The sequence below is a fragment of the Ictidomys tridecemlineatus genome, chromosome 5 (assembly GCF_052094955.1).
Source record: "Ictidomys tridecemlineatus isolate mIctTri1 chromosome 5, mIctTri1.hap1, whole genome shotgun sequence".
Classification (NCBI taxonomy): Eukaryota; Metazoa; Chordata; class Mammalia; order Rodentia; family Sciuridae; genus Ictidomys; species Ictidomys tridecemlineatus.
Window position 1 is genome coordinate 88,144,296 of NC_135481.1, and position 18,194 is coordinate 88,162,489.

General features: G+C 38.0%; 1 long non-coding RNA gene across 1 annotated transcript in view; it reads right to left on the bottom strand.

Annotated features, from left to right (window-relative positions):
- Positions 1-6,793: 6,793 nt before the first annotated feature.
- Positions 6,794-18,194, bottom strand: part of LOC120886836 (uncharacterized) — a 227,101-nt gene continuing 215,700 nt past the window's right edge. Inside the window, exons 2-3 of the long non-coding RNA XR_013439056.1 lie at positions 8,515-8,598; positions 6,794-6,942 (exon numbers count right to left, since the gene is read on the bottom strand). This is a non-coding gene — a long non-coding RNA (uncharacterized LOC120886836). The remainder of the gene's footprint in view (positions 6,943-8,514; positions 8,599-18,194) is intronic.

Genomic DNA, 18,194 nt, shown 5'->3' on the forward strand with positions numbered 1-18,194 from the left:
GCAGATTCAAAGACTAGTGTGGTATTTTTCTTACAGAAAGATTGATTTTAATTGGAAATGAAACTAGGCATTGAGGAGTTACAGAGGCTAAAATACAGGAAATAAGGTCTTGGCAGGAGAAGGCCTAGGTATTTTACTTTTTTCTGTACTCTAAAAGGAGGATTTGAAGTAAGGATTATAGAACAGGAGAGTAAGAGGTTTGAAGCAAAGTAATAAGGTGATATATGAAAAACCCCAAAGCAGCTTGTATTTTACATCAATGTAATTAGGGATTTAATATATTTACGAACACTGTAATGATGAAGCCGAATGGGACTGAACAGTAGTTGTGATTTGAAATTTTTTTTAAAATTTTGCCTAATAGAAATGTGACCACTGATTAGGGAGGAGGAGCAGGGGGCCAGAGGAATTAAAAGAAGAGCTTTAAATTTCTTGGCCAAAATTCAAGGAAAAGTGAGTGAAAGAGACTTGGAGATGAAAAGACAGGAAAGACAGATAGAAGAGTAAGCCCAGAGGAAACAAATCCTCTACATCAAGCAAGCAAAATGAAGTGGAGATGGAGAACATGGGTGATCATACAAGGGCATGCACCCAGGTTCCTCCTTCTCTTTCTTTTCCCTCCAAAGTCTTAAGTATGTATTTATAAGACGTGGTAACTTGGGCTGGGGATGTGGTTCAAGCGGTAGCATGCTCACCTGGCATGCATGCGGCCCAGGTTCGATCCTCAGCACCACACACAAACAACAATGTTGTGTCCGCCGAAAAAACTAAAATATAAATATTAAAATTCTCTCTCTTAAAAAAAAAAGTGGTAACTTTTTAAAGCTTTACCACTTATTCCCTCATCACACCTCAATAACATTCTTCTGAATTTAGGAAAAAAAAAAACTTTTCATTTTACAGAGGGTAAAGCTAAAGCACCTAGTTGGGAGACTTTGAATGACATTTAAAGGAAGAACTGTGAGTAGACAGCAAGTCCCTTGATCTCTAGTCAGCCTTACCATTAAGCCTTCCCACAGGAGTCACATGCCCCACTTCTCCCTCCCTCCTGTCCCAGACAGAGGGAAGAGATCCATGCCTGATGTTAAAATAGCCTACTCTTTTTGAAATGAGATTGTCAACTTTAAAATCTGAAGAGCTGCCAGGTGCAAGACTAACCTTGTTCTCTGTTCACACACAAATTAGAACCAAGAGTTTGTATGTAGAGCATTTCAGACTCCCAAAAATGTGCGAGTTCCTCCCTGGAATTATTTAAAATTATTATACGACCTGCTTAATTTTCTCCCAAGTCAAAGTACATAAAAATAGAATGTTTCAGTAGCTGGCTGAATAATCCTTGAAAACTCAAAGCATCAGGTCAGGTCTGAGCCTTCATCATGTACTTTACTGAATCTTTACTACATTTCACCCTCCATAAAGTCTTACTAGAGTCAGGACTACTGGACTCAATTTGGGTTTATTATCAATAAGTTATGGCTGATGCATCTAATTTCTTTTTCTTTACAAGAATTATTGGATGGGACAGCCTTAGGATGTAGAAAGCATAGGAAACAAACATTATGTGCTTGGACTTCTGCAAGGGACTTAATGAGGTCAGTCACAATGGTCTTAATAAAGGACTGAGATACATGGATTAGAAACAAGAACACTTTAGATGGAAAATTACAATTTTTAAATATCCACACCTAAATGATACTAAGCAATGGTTACAGATCAGCAAAGAGGCTTCTTCCTTTTTTTATTCTAAACTATACAAAATGATCTTCAGAGTCTGGTATGGTAACTTACAAGGCATGGTTATCCCATTTTAAGAAAACACAAAGCTTGAAATAGATAAAAAGCATGCTAGATATTATAATCAAACTCCAAAGTTTGTTATACTGGACTTAAAATTCAAGATTAATAAAATGAAATTTTACAGAAATAAATGTGTCCTTTAGACTAGACATGCAACCAACCCTGAAAAAAAGATGAGGAAATGATGTACACAACAATAGTACATATAATAAGATCTTAAAGATTTTCATTGTCTATTAACTGAGTTTGAGTAAAGAGTAACATGATCACCACCACCACCAAAAGAGAATGTGAGCCTAGGCTACAATTAGAAGCACACAAACTAGGAAGAAGGACATCCCCCCCCACCACCACCCAAAAATGCATTTTTGCTTTGGATTTGCAGATTATTAAAAACTAAATCAGGAAGATAAACAAGAATACAAAATACCCTAAAATCACACTCAGCAGGGAAACATGGAAGGACTTACGATATTCTAACCCAGGGAGAAAGTGATTAGTGTCTTTAAATATTCTGACAGAAAATTTTAGACCTGTTCCCTAAGGCTCTAAAGAGTAAAACTTTTAGAACTATTGAACAGAAGATAAGGGAGAGATTTTAAGTTATGGTAAAAGGGAATCTTAAAGTGTGCAAAGATTAAATAGGTTGCCCCACTACAGGTTTCCAGTCACTGAAGGGATTTCCACGTGAAGACATGGTGAATGCCATCTGGACTGTGTAAACAAAACAGCAAAACAAAATCTCCAAGTGACTCAAAGTTTTCTCTTCTGGGTTAGATAAACCAATGCCAAGAGACTGAAACTCAATTTCCTCCCTTTCCAATTTGCCCAAATCATTTCTTCTCTCTCTACCTCTATTTTCTTGCCTGTGAAATGAAGGTAATTCTATTTGCCATCTCAGGCCAGATGGGAAAGTCTGTAATGAGTTTGGAGCCTAGAGTATTCTTCACTATAAATTCTCCATGTGTTTATGTTGCTGTTTTCAAGAAAGAAATTCAAAGTTTTCTGCTTGAATAAAAACCGAGTTCAAAGTTTGGGAGACTACCCTCAAATTACTTTGTTTTCTCTTTCAAAAATAAAAGTGGGATGCGATTTGGGCCAATCAGTCTCCTTGATGGGGCAAGTAGCAATACAGCTGCTGAATGTTCCCAAGGCTTTCCATGAATTGTGTTCCGCTCACCCAGGGACTCCCCAGCTTTACTTAAACACGTTGGCCTGGCCCCAACTCATCCATCATGCCAACCTCCAGACAAACAAAGGCCAACCTGCCAACGCAGAGCTGAACAGGAGGCAACAACTGGAGGATTAAGATCCATTCCAAGTTGTACCTTCAATATATTTCAAATATTAACTCAAGTTTTAAACAAGATTTTTCTTGGATCCAATTTTTCTCAGACCCTTTCACTTCTCAGTTCCACTCGCCCAAAAGGTTAAAAAAATAAAAATCATGAAAAGGAATGCCTATCAACACAGAATTCTTCTACAACTCAAATACAATAGGAAGACAATGGAAAATCAAAAGGCAAAAAATGTGATCTCCACAAAACGCTGAAATTTCTCATTTTGAAGTATCTGCTTTCTAAATTAAATACCCCCCAGTGTTTCCAGAATCATTATGAATATCAGAAAGCTTTTATTTTTGACATCTTAGTTACTTTTGTTGACAGGCTAAGCTTTTTCAGTTTCCTTTCCTTTTTGTTTGTTTAAATCAAAAGGAAAAAAAAAAAACAGTACTCAATTCTGCCAAGGTAGAAAAAATGTCATAGAATATAGAACTATTTGTTTGGTTAGGTCTACTGATTGAAAATACTCAATTTTTAAAAAATGGTGATAGTGGATACACTGCATTAATTTTGTAAAGTGTGATAAGGCTCTGAAAAGGAGAATAATCATAATGCATAATCATATGGGTAGGCTGTCAGAATACAATGAAAATAAATACCACACTTCCTCAAAGATATACAAATTATGCATCTGAGTGAAGTTCTTAAATAGCTCCATAATACCTCTGCCAAGGGAGATAACTCACAGCAAATATTTCTTGTGTAACTGAGGAATTATAATTTTAGTTGAATGATATCATTGATTGGGGGAATAAATATCAGCTATTTTCCCAGCATTAGATTTTTAATTGTTTACCATATAGTCTTCTTACTTATTTTAATTTGAATAACAGGTGTAATTGTTATGCTTAGTATCTAATTTCTTACCAAACATACAAAAGAATCTCCCAATTTTGTTGACTTAGCTGTCACATCACCCGTGCATTTAAGGCCAAAGTGACTGAGGACACAACAGGAGTGAAGAATATTGTAGGCCATGGCTCTCATGCAGGAGAGAGGAAACAAGACACTTTCCAGTTCACTGTTCATGATAAGGAACATCATTATTCAGTCTTCAGACTTCACATCAACTCATGTAGCATCCCAGAGTTGTTTACATACCAGATAGAAAAGCCTAATCACTCTTAAAATTTGATATTCAATGTTATATAGATCAAACATTTTGATCTTTTTAAAATTTATATTGCTTATTTCATTTAGTTTCAGTTGTGAACTAGAGGAAAAACAAAATGGGATGTGATTGGGGTCAGCACGTATTTAATATAAAGGGTTAGAATAAATATTTTAGATTTTGTAGGTCATGAGTCTCCAGCTCTGTTGCAACTACTCATCTCTGACAGTGAAAGCAGCTGTAGATATGTGAAGAATGATATTGGCTTGTATTCATAAAACTTGATTTGCAAGAAGAGGTGGTAGTCCAAATTATCTCACTGGCTGTAGTTTGCCAATTTCTGGTGTAGATAATCAAGGTAACTGTATCAAATATTTAGCATTAAATGGAACTTAATTCCATTTAATAATAATCTCCATCTTTACATATAATAGAGCTTCACAGTGATTTTCCTACAGATTACAACTTTGTTTAAACAAAGACAGATTTTCCTAATTGTACCAAATTGAATATCCTGATCTCTGCCAGATCTCCACATAATCATCTACAAGATTTAGTATGTTATTAACAAGCTTCAAATTTTGAAGTGACCCACAATAACTGAATTCCTTATGAACTATTCTAAAAAGTTTTACATTATAGAAACTATTCATAGATTTACCTGAATGAACATGGTCTGCAATTTTGGGTGGCAAAAAAATGAGAAATTCTGAAGCATTTACAGTAACTAACCTATTATCAGTACAAGTGCCAAGTTATGGCAGCTGTGATCTCAGAAAAAGATCACATTCTATATGGAATAGAATGCAGTTAATGTCAACAATTTATTGAGCAGTTATTATATATCAGGCAAAAGCCACAGGATATTTCTACCTTTGACAGTCTCATAGACCAGCAGAAGTATGAAATAGAGTTGGTTAACATTTGTACCTCCCCTCCCATGTCTTTTTAGTTTGTAGCATAGGGCATATTCTTTTTTTTTTTCTGTAGTTCCTCCCCCTAATATTCCCTTAGACATACATGTTCAGAAAAGGGCCACTCATCATTTTTATGTAAGGAGTCTTACAAAATTTGAAGAATGGGTTGAGATTATCCAGTCAAAGATGGAAGTCACTGAACTACTGAAAAAAGAAAATACTTAAATAAGGAAACCACATCAGTGAACATCTCTATGCGCACCACAAAACACAAGGCACAGATGGGAGCTGCCAAAGATGGTAGGTCCAGGTCATTGAGGGTCCTGAATAATTTTGCATCATCAGAGTGGCTACTTATAAGCAGTTTAAGCTTTTAACATCTGTATGCACTAACATGCAACTGGTATCCACTAGTCACCAACCCACCATGTATACATGAAGAGTTTGATGTGTTCTACTTAGAGAATACAGAAGAGAAGCTTGACCAAAAAAATAAAAAATAAAAGGGGGGGGTGGTGCTGAGGTTTTTTAATCAAGTTGTTAAAGATTTGGTGTTTGATATAATGTCCTGATCCTCCTCTTTTCCCAAAACCTTTATTGAAACTTCTATTACTACTATCGTTTTCTGAAGTGAAATTTATTTTCTGGAGAGTTCATGAACAAAGAGTTTGTCTTCAAGAGTGGAGGTCTGCCATGAAGTCCTGGTCATGTGTTAGTTATATTATTTCCTATTTTCCAGAAACTTCTCAGTGCTACAGACATAAAAATGAATTCTAAAGAATATAGAGAGACAAACACTAACACGTAATAATGACAGCACTGTGCTAAGTGTTTACAAACAGGCATATATCAGGTGATTTGGAAGCACAAAGAAAGGAATGAGAAGTTTTACCTAAAGAAGTCCCAAGAAAGCTTTCTAGCACAGATATTTTGGCAGATATTTGAAACTTAATTAAGAGTTAAAAAAAAAAGAGTGGAGAGTTGGAAAAGACATAAGTATAAGAAGGAACTTGACAGAAAATTTTGTGTTTTGGAAAAATCACACACAGATTTGTGTGGTTGAAACACACATGTCTAATCATGAAGTCATAGAAAGGAGGTGAGCAAGCAAAATTGCTGATCTGAGTTCCTGGAAGAAACAATAGGATGAATGAGATCAACACATATGACTTGAGCTGAGCTCCAAAGAATGATTAATATTGATTGCCATAAACAAATCCCCCAAGAGAGTCCTAATGATGCCTTTCTCCATTCTATATTCCCTTCAAAACATGGTAAATATGTAATTACACTGATAAAAATAAAAATTGATATACATATGAGATTTCTATGTGTATATCACACAAGATCCTTCCAGAGAGACTAGTTCTTATTTGCATCAGAGAGGTATATATATATTTTAAAACCTGTATTCTAGAATAGTGATGTTCCCACATTTCATATATATTCCAATTTCAATTTATAACATCATACAAGCTTATCAAATATATATCCTACAACTAAAAATTCATTTAAAAAATATATATTGAGTACCTAATTTGTAAAAGGCAAGAAAGATGTGGTACTTTTATTGGCATGTGAAAATCCATAAAATAATGATAAACAGAAGGCTATAAAGCAGTATATAAAGTAAATTCTATTTTATTATTCATATATGTATATTATACATGTCTGTATATGTGTTTAACAAATATAAATTGAGCCAAACTTTAGTTCCATTCAGATCTTGCCTTGAATCTTCCCTGTTTTTCATGCTATGTAGCTCAACCACTTCCTAAACAAAATCAACAGAAAAAGTTTAAAATATTGAGCATTAATCAGCTTTCTTTATATGTTCTTCAGATACTTTAAGCCTCCAAACCTGAGAAACATAGGAAACAACAAAACGTTAACATGAACTGTCCCCACACTCGGAGCACACAGATGTTTTCCTTAATGCAAGAGAAATGCCAATAATTTCCACCATCTAATGAAATTAGTGTGCTTTTTAAAATAACCCAGGGCCAGACTTCCAGATTCCACGTTAAAATAGTAGAAGTTTGTCTTCTAGAGGAAGAAAATCTCTACCCTGCTGGCTGCTGTTATCCCAGCTTCAAAATCCATTTCAGTTTATCCATTTTAATCGAAACATTTATATTGTTTATCTTTACCAAGAAGGTTTATAATCCCCTTCATTAAGATTTTTAATAGATATTGCAAGTATTAGAGCAAGAGCCACTAAGAAGCAATTTAAAATAACTACCGTGTCAGCCTTATAGGTTGTGTTGGACTGGAGGAAAGAGATAAGAACATAATATTGATAAACAAGAAAATTTCAACTCCCGCTTTTCCATTATTTTAACCCAAGTCTTTAAAATCCTTTTATATGAAAACTGTATTAAAGGTTTTCAGTAGAGTACAACAGGGTTATATAATATTGAATAATATTAAAGAAAATATAAAATATATTTTACGTGTTTGCAGTATTTGTGTTCGTTGTGGCTCAGATTAACACAGTATCAAAACTATTTCCCAATAATATTAGTGTCAGACTTGTCATGTTTGTCTACAACAGCCTGAGGAAACTTTGTGGAATTAGGGAACCAGCAGCAATCAATACTATGAAAAATAATCTGCAGGAGAACCACAAGGCATATCACATGCAGGTAAATCCCCTCATAGAGGAAAAGAATTCAAAAGATAGACACATGGAAGACTCTGAAGAATCTTTTAAATCAGTACTAATTTAATACAGTGAGTTATCTTAAGAGTAAGTTCTACTTTAATATATTAACTAATCTGTAATTAACATGAGAGGGTTAATGTGACTTCAAATGGTAATGATAGTTTGGGGACATATGGCAAAAATGAATAATGCTTTGTTTAATACTGCTTTTTAAGCTTGTATTGCTTTATCTCCTCATTATATATATGAATACATTTCTACTGTTTTTCTATTATCTTAATCCAATCTATACATATGTATCTATCTCTAGATATCTATAGTTAAACATCTATATTTAGAGATACCTACACATATTGATATAAACACATCTTAATACCTAGATCTCTATCTAGAAATACATACGTATTTCTATACATATCTACACATACCTATATTTCTATACATATCAATCTGTCTATAATATATCCATATCAATCTCATGGATATGAATATCTATTCCTATAGATATCTAAAGATATCAATTTCTATGGAGACTGTATGTATATCTATATATCTATTCTATGTCTAGAAAGAGGACAAGAGAGAGAGAGATGAGAGAGCTTTTCTTCCACCTCAAATGCCTGAGGTCTTGATCTCAGGCCAGGTTTCTAGTTAGCAACCGTTTTTCGGGCTCAACCATACCTGTAACACAGGACCTGATGAAACTGTTCTTTTGGTCACACTTCCACTTCTACCACCAGTCTCTATCCACCAATTATCATTCATCTGTGAAATATTTCATCCAAGTTAGATTTTCTCAATTTTATTAAACAAACACACATAAGCCAATATCTTCAAAAGAGGTTAGATGGCATCTTGCTAGTTTCACACATGGAGCGCTGAGAGATTGGCATCATGCAGAGTCAGCGGGGGGCGGAGGGTGAGGGAGGACTGTGGGTGCCACTGAGGAAGGACGTGCACCCTAGGAAAGTAGTGAGCCTTTCGCATGGTCGTGCCCAGAGCAGACGCCTGGTGATTGGGCACACCAACTCAGAGGCACCTTCTTACTGCAGTAGTGGCCTGTGTGTGACAGAACACTTAGCCTGACCTGAATAAAGACTTTGTATGATTTTCATCACTCTGCTCCTTTAGATCTGCAAAACTGGCCAAATTCCCAAGAGCTGATGTTTTCTCTCAAGTTCTATGCCTTCTCTTCAGGGACACTGTCACTGGTGGTGGCAATGCTTCTACTATGATAGCAATGGCAAAAAAAAAAAAATGATAATGGATCTACAGTCATGAACTTTTGACAGGAAATGATAAATTATCTAATTCAATCATTTCCCAATGTCATTTTTTTTTCTGTTTAGCCCAAGAGTCCTTCCAATCAATGAAAGTTTATTCAGAAAACCAACTAAATCCAATAAAAGTGGAACTGCTCTGGTGAACAAAGGGTATCCCTGTCTTGCCCAGGTAGCCCTGAACCAGAGGTGCATCAGCACAGTGTAAACATCACAGCCAGCAGAGCTCTGCCTCACAGCTAGGGCCCCGAGAATGAGTGACATGCCCTGTTTTTATAGGATAAATCTCAACACCTCATAGATGGAGACAGAGCTTCACAGCCATAAAAACATTTTTTTTTGAAAATACAAGAACTACACAGTTTCATAGTAATTTCTAATTTATCTAGGACTTCTAAATAGATTTGACTTTATTTGATTACTATAATAAACTTGTGGCCCAGATAAAGCATATTTGTTTTCTTATCCCTAATTATTCACAAGAGACTGAGGCTCCAAGAGGTTGAGGCTCAAGGAGGAGGAAGATTTGTCCAAATCATCTTTCTTGTCAGAAGCAGGGGGTAGGGGGAGCTTAGAAAGAAATCCTCTGGTACATTGATCAATATTTTATCTGCTATGTGTGATGTTCTCGTGATTCATACAGAAATTTTTCCAAAAATATCAAATAGCTAAAGCCTAAGTGGCAACTACATGTTTTCTTTTTCTTTTTTTTTTTTTAACTAAATTAGGCCTTTAAAATAAAAAACAGGAGTGATTAATGTTAATAAGAAAGTACTTATATAAAGAAGTACGATGGTTAAAGGGTACATGAGAAAGTGAAAAGATAAACTGGGCATCTCATCAATTTCCAACTATACAAAATAAAGAGGTTTATAATTTGTTCTGAATCTTTTTTGACTTATACAGAATTCATCCAAACTTTGAGGGCCTTAATGACTTGGCCAAATGTCAAACGCCCACAGTGGTTCAGTTGTTAACTGCTTCTGGTTTCCATTTGTGTTAAGTAAAGAGAGAAACAGAACTCCCGAGTTAGGACTGATCTTCACCTTCCCAAGTCCAGCTTCTCAGAAGGGCTGGCCTAAGGTGCTGGTGACAGATGCTAGCTTCCCTGCATCCAGCTCCGTGCTTTCTCTGTTCCCTACTTCTCTGTCTCGGCTCCTACCTAATCTGATCCCGAACCTTGAACACGGCTCCCTGTGCTCCTAGAGTTGAAGCCCAAGTAACTCTCTTCACAATGGTGAACATAAGCCATCACAGTCTCTGGATCCTTTACCACCTGAAATCATTCACCTGAATGGCAGCTCGTCTTTCAGAGATTTAAACTTTTTCTTCCACACTGCTGGACAGAAACCACAAGGGAGAAAAGATTATGGCCACACCATATATCTGTTTCTCCATAAATGTGTGTGTGTGTGTGTGTGTGTGTTCTCAATGAGATGGGAGTGTGTTTTCTCTTTTCAAGGAGAAAGAGTCTCCCCTCCCCTTAGGTTTCTAGCTGCTGGATGCTTGCTGATTAATTTAAATCTACACGCAACTGGTTTCCTTATTAATGATTCTGCCAGGTTTCCAGAACATAGCAGGATTAACCTGCTCTGAATACAGACTGCTCTTTTTTTTTTTTTAAAGGGGCCATTGCCTTGTAATAAGAACACGAAGGGATATGTAGTATGGTAATACCACTGTTTGGGCATGGGGAAAACCACCAGTCATCTCCTAATTTGAAGGACAGTTTTGCAATGAAAATTAAAGTAGTGAAATCCTTCTGCCATGCTCCTATGGTCAGTCATCTATAGAACACACCCAAAGACTTCCTAAATAGGTGGCAGTGAATCAGGAAACACCCTAAGCTCCAGCTCAAGTGACTAGAGAGAAGGAACCTTAAAGAGGTGAGGTGAGGTGAGGTGAAGTTGAAATGAGATTGTGATTTAATCAAACATGTACCTAAGCAATTCTGTTAAGCCACATCTGAAGAAAGGTGATGGGAAAAGCAGGAGGTATGTAAGTATGACAGAAATGAAAAGGAATAGAGAATCGTGGGTAGTTCTAATTCAAACATTCTCTGAGAGAGTTTGGTGAGACTCATTTCATCAAGGATGAGAGGACTAAGAGACTAACATTTTTACATCATCAAACTCACTCTGGATCCCATTTCAGACTCTCCACTCCATAACTTCCCATACAGCTTGCTTCAAGGGCTATACTAAAACCAATGGCCACCACCTGTTGGGGCCTCTACTTGCCACAGAGCTGCAGGTGTGTGAGGAAACAGTCTTGTGACTCTGGTCTTATGATATTTCCATGAATGTGGCGATTTGAGTTTGAGAAATGGCTTCCATAAACGTGCCTGGACAGTTATGAGATATGGCTTCCGCAAACGTAGAAGGATATTAGAATAAATCCCTAGCAACAGAGATGGGCATATTTCTTATTGGGTCCCACCTCATCTCTCCTCTACTTCCTGCTTTCCTCTGCTATAAAAATCACCCCCCAGGTAATAAATTTGAGTTACAGCACCTTCAAGGCTGACTCCACTCCCGGTTGGGTGTAATTCTTGGCCAGGTGAGGTGGCAGGGGCCAGGTTGCCACACTCATCATCTCACTCAGACCCGGAGACACTAGCTGCTCTAGTGCTTTCCCTAATCTCTGTTGGAGGGCGGTTCTGACAACCACCTGACACTGTGTATGGGAGTGCAGGTAGGTATACCTGAATCAGGTAGATGTGAGTCAGCCTCAGGTGTTTTTGTGCATTCCTTCTTTGCTCAAAATGCCAAGGCCTGCAGATTGGAGGGCCAGAACTCTGCAACCCTTGGGCATCGAAAAAGCCAGTTTTCCTTTGTTCAAGGACAGATTTTTTTGGGTGGACGGGGTGTTAAATGCCTTCCATGAACCACTACAATGGTTAAAAATTCTTTCACTGCCCTCACCTAGCAGAATGTTGGGGAGAATTAAATGGGAAGAGTGTCTGGCTCATAGTAAGTGCTAGATAATTCTCAGCCACTGTCTTATGCAAGGCCTCCTCTGCTACTCTTTACTACATAGTAGGATAACCTCAAAACTCATCCTATTTCATTGATAACCTAGTTTCCAAGACTTCAAATAAATGACATTTGGATGACACACATTATGGCAATAAAAATGTTCTGGCTTTTCTAATATTACCTGACAGCCAAGAATAGAGTCACAAATACACTAGTTGCCATGGAGATAAAATCCAAGTGACCATCTCAAGTTTATGCAAGATGAGCTAGGACTCTCACCTCACAAGATGGAAGTGAGGTCTTGTTCAACTTCAACAGCCTGAAAGAACACAGCAGGGAAAGAGACAAATAATTGATACCTTTCTATCTTCTATGATCTCTATAGAATGATTTGTATTGTAATTTGACTGCTCTGGTATGGTAAAGGGATTGTAGAATACATTTTTTAAAGGGACTGTAAGATTAGGCTTGTTTTGCTTTTTTCCTTTTTAAATTTTTACTGAGCATTAAACCCAGGAGGGCCTTACCCCAAGCAACATCCCACCCCTTTTGAGAAGACAGGGGCTTGCTAAGTTGGCCGAGACTGCACTTGAACTTCGAATCCTCCCACCTAAGCTTCCTGACTGGCAACTCCTGAGTAGGATGCGTCATTGCCCTGAGGATAAAATCAGTTTTTATAGCAGGCTTATTATGTTTTCTAATGAAATAAGTAAACTCCACTATTCAAAAGCAGAGAGGAAAGGCAAAGGAAAAACTTTTTAATTTTTTAAGAGAAAGTCAGATGAGGGATTAGATATTCTCCCTTAGCTGTTAGGTACTTTTTCTGTTGCTGTTTTAGAACTGTAAACGCCAACTGCACAGGATTCAATGCTGCATGGGTAGCAGGTCTGGGAGCTGTCCAGCTCTGTCTGTTCCTACCAATCTACTGTGTAATGCCCAGAGCTGAGATTTCCTCTGAACCCAGGATTTAGCCACATGTCTCCATGGCAAGCCTGGGTTCAATTCCAGGAATCAGGTTTGGCCTTCCTCCTAGTGCATAAACCAGACTCTAATAAAAACTACAGCCTGTCAGCAAGGCAACCTCAAATAAAGACCAGCATGATCACAGTATATTCCAGAAAAGCAAAGCTGCCTAAGAAAGGATATTTTGGACATTGTAAGAAATTTCATAAAATATGAGAAGACTGAGGGCACAAATCAAAGGTCAGAAATGCAAAACAATTTTAAAATCCCAATGTTTTACCCCAGCGCACACTGGAACAAAATGAAAGCAACAGGAAAGCAGGGTTCCAACAAGCACATCCCAATACCACTTTTTCTAATCAGACTTTTGTGTGTGTGTGTGTGCTCTCTGATCATATGAATGGTATAAAAATTTAAACCAAATGACAGATTCTGCTTAATGTTTCTCTGAGCAAAGCAACTGGCCCTGTCTCAAAGTAGCTTTCTAAACAGAAAATTCATTTCAACTTCCCAGGACTCCATCTCTGAAGTACAACTGGACTCTGCTCCCCTCTATCTTGGACATCTTTAAAAGCTTAAATTTCTAATATGTTTCCACCAGAGGGCAGTAAATAAAACAAACAAACAAACAACCTTGGACGCTGAACACTATATTGCCTCAAAAATCAGATATAAACAGATTTTCTTTTCTCATTAACCTATATCATAGGCTCAAATATTTTCCATGCTGAAAATCTGTTTTTTTTTTTTTGGTCATCTTTCCTGGACTTCCTTTTAACATTTTCATTCTTCATCATTCAAAGCATGACCTATAAGCATATCCCAGAATAAAACAGGGGAGGCTGTTTTTATAAAATGAAAAGCCTTCCTTCACCTTAAAAAGTGCTGTTCTGGACATTCACACAGGGCCTACCTGGGTCTGAAATCACATCCCTGCTGGTCAAGGGGCTTGGTGGGCTCCACTCACTGTTTTTCATTGTTGTAAGGACAGACACTGGCAAGAGGCCGCAGGAGCACCCTAACAAGAGCTATGAATTCCAAGCAGAAATTCTGCAAGAAAAGAAAGGACAGGGATGCCATCCAGTGGCCAGCCAGGGGCCTTGCTGCCTGTGAGATCTTCCGTTCTCATCCTCAGTTCTCAAAGCACTGTCTCAGCCGAAAGCACTAGAATGTTATCTGCACCATCCGAATCAAGAAACTAACTAGAGCCCAGATCAATTATTCCAATCTGAGCACATCTCAACCTCAGAGTCTACTTTTCTAAATTCAAAAATGAAAATAAAGGTGGCATAGTAGAGTCAGGGATAGGAAAACTAACTTGAAAAGCTGTTTGTCTCAGAGACTCCCAAGAGCAGCTGCTTCTCAGAAATCACCTTGGCAGCCTTTAAACACTAATTCCTGGGACCACTGATACCTTGTGAGTTAGTCTCCAGGGATAAGGCATGAGCAGCAGTTATTCTAAAACGATTTCTAGGTGATTCTGATTCAGTTAGTATGGCCTGGTCTGAGGACAGCTTGTAGGAAACTATTGATTTAATCCATTCTCCTTTATTCAGGCAGGATTGTATTTCAAGTATCCTAACTCTAGCAGTCATTTTGGACTCCCATAGCTTTAAGTGTCTGTCCAGTCATCCCTTCTGGTGTCCGAAATCACAAACCATCAGGGAATTCTTGCTGGTCTGAATCCAAGCACTACTACTTTTTAACTGCATAACCTAACCTTCCAACATCTCAGCCTCACATCTATAAAGGGGCCTCTGATAGTACTTACCCTGAATATTTATAGGGGAAAGTAAAGTGCTTGGAGAGGTACCTGTCTCTTAGCACTACAGCGTGTGTAGTTTGTACTATCATTTACTGTTAACTCTCTCTGCCTGCTCTTTTAGCTTACTTATTTTCATTTGCTTGCTCCCAGTGGATGCAGCAATCATGCTGGTCAAAGACGTTTTTAGCTAGCAAGCCATCTTCCCTGTCTCTCCCATCTCCTTCAGGCCTGTATGTACTGTCTTTGTTGTTACTGGCACATTTTACCTTAAGATTCGGCCCATCCATTTCCTGAGGAGTACTGGACCCTGCATGTCCCAGCAAGTCAATACGTGGAATGGACACATACATTTCCTTAGGACCTGTTGTGTTCTCGGGGCTGAACAACACATGTTATATGAATTTTCTCATTTCATTTGCACAAAAATATTCCAGGTTAGGCAATAAGTTCCCCGATTTAATGAAGAAAGGGAAGTGAGTCTTAAAGAGGTAAAGCTGTAATAGGCACACTTCCCCAAGCAGCTTAAAAGGCTAGACAATGAATTGCTCCCATGATAGTCTCTGGGTCTAGACAGTCTCCTACTCTTAACGGTCCAGTCTATATGTCTAGAGATTCTTCCCAGCATTCATTTTCTCATTATCACAGCTGACTGAATAGCTTCTCTAGATGCCTCTTCTAGCACCTATGAATCCCTCCCTAGGAAGCTAAATCCTATATTCTGCATACATTAGTCCTGGCAAGACACTGCTCTAAAAAGATTTGACTCCAAGACAGTGAAAGGGCAGCTCCCTGACCTCAAGCAGCGCTCACTGATGTAGCCCTCCCTATACCACTCCTCCCCCTCTAATGACAATAGCCTACATTTGCCAGTCTCCTGGATATGCTGCATTCAACTGCTGGCTATCCTGCCCATGAAGATCAATTCTACAATTCAAATCAATTTCCCCAGAAATCAGTCCTTTCCTGATTCCAATTTATCCTTATTTCTCATCATCTGAAGATACTAACACTCAAGTCTGCTCTAGTTATGATGTCATTAACATTTCTATAAGAATAAATGCACACATAGAAATCCATGCAAGCCCAATGGCATATAGAATTAAAAAAAATAAAAGTACGAGTCAGGATGAGGAAAAAGGCAGAGCATGATAAAACTAGAAATGAGCAAGTCCCATTACTATATCCTTACAAAGTATTCAGGCTCGCTTGCTTTAAAATTAAGAACTAATCAACAACTCTATATAAACCTGTATTTCATCCAGCTTACTAGGTTAGGTGTCAGCCATAAGACCAAAAGATAATCCATTCTCTCAAGGAAATAACTTGAGGGAAAATACATAATTTTAAGCATTAATATTAACACATGGCAATGCATGTTAAGGAACATGGGAATAACATGATGATTGTATGCTGTAGGATTTTATAGGATTTGACTATTACAGCCTGACGTGGTCCCAGGAAGCTGCCTAAGAAATAACCCTTGCACTGGACAATCAATTTGGGGAGCAGAAATTATTTAAGTGGAGAAGTTGTGGGAGCTCTCAACACAATTCACAATTCACACACACAAAAAATGCATCCAGAGGAGTCACTGAGAACCCCTGTGCCCCAGGATTGCATGTAGAAGGTGCTGGGTCTGGAAAAACTATGGACATGAAGTTGTACCCAGAGTCAATTAAAGACAAGAGGTTGTCTGTGGGACTTCTAGTAAGGGAATGATATGGAAAAAAAGAGTATTTTAGGAAAATTAAGATGGTCATAGGAGGCTCAAAGGATGATCCAGAGGTGACAGTTGTATGATCCAGCATTTCCTAACATATATCCCAGTATGTTCTTTGGGATTTAAATAGAAAGTCAATGAACCAAAGATATTTCAAAGTCAAAGGAAAATGGTACTAAATTAAAGTAAAATGGGTGGCTTTATTTGGTTTGGGGGTTCACATGTATGGTTTGGCAGATCTTCTCAGCGCCATGATAGTAAGCCTCGTAAAGGGGCAAAATATGGCATTTCCCAAACCTGCTTAGTTGAATTCTGAACCACTGTTCCATGGTGCAGCTGTGAAACTAGCATTCTGAGATACAAATATTTGATGACTGAGGGGAAACCTGTAGTAAGGAATAAAGCAAGTGACAGATGGTGACATTTTAGAGAAGATATCCACAGAGCCCTGCTCTGATTAGCTGTGGGGATTGAAGGAGAAAGTGCAGAAGAGACAAGGATATCCTCTTACTGACTAGATACATTGGTGTCCTCCATGACTCCTCTCTTCCTCTCAGATACCACATCCAATCTGAGCACCATCTCATGAATCTACCTTCAGTGACACATCCAGAATTGGACCACTAGTGACCACAGACTTTTGTACCCTACAACAACAACAACAACAAAAACACCAAAAATCAAATAAACAAACAAACAAACAAACAACCACTATCATCCTTCTGACTGGTCTCTTCCTTCCACCCTTGAGCCCCAGTGGTATGTTCCTCACAAAAAAAAGCCACAGTCATCAGTGAAAAATTAATCAACCATATCGTTCCTTAGCTCAAACCTCTGAAATGGCTCCCCTCTCACTCAGACACTGGTCTCCAGGCCTGAATGTCCTCTCCCCGGACTCATGTCACCTCCCTGACTTTATTCCCTGCTAGTCCCCTGCTTTCACTACCCATCAGGCACTCTAGCCCACATTCTGCTCCTTGAACACACTCCTGACACAGGGGTTTGGCTCATTTCCCTCTCAGGCTGTAGTAATTCTCTTCTCCCAGATACTATGATAGTTGTTCCCTAAGGTCCTTCACGTCATTGTTCAAATGTCACTTCCCTTGTGGAGTTTTCATGCCTGAGCCATTTGAAAACATAGTTACCTATACCCTGAACCATTTTCTTCTACCTCATGCCTCAGATTATTTTTCTCTCTCCAGTACTTACCACCATCTGACATATCAGCTGTATCTTTAGTTCCTATTTTCATATCATTTATCCCCTGGCAATAGGAATGTATGTTCCAAACAGACAGGGTCTCCACACCCCATTTTGTTTTGCCCTCATTGCCTAGTATAGAGGCGGTACGATACATTCTGAACAAGTTGATTAATTAATTTCCAACAGCAATGCTGTGAGAGGTTTGAGAAGGCATTATCATCAGTTTTATAGATAAAGAAATTGAGAGTCATGGTGATTTGCAATTTGTTCAAGAGTACAAGAAAGGTTAGTTAATTTACCATTTTCTAATTTTCAGATTAGAATCTAGGTCTCTTGACTTTTTCCACTGTACAATGATACCATAGGGCTATGGCAAGAGTTAGAAATAAAACTGTGAACAAATAAAAATGGCTAAATTCGTAGAATATTGCAGTCTTTGTTTTGGAAAAAAA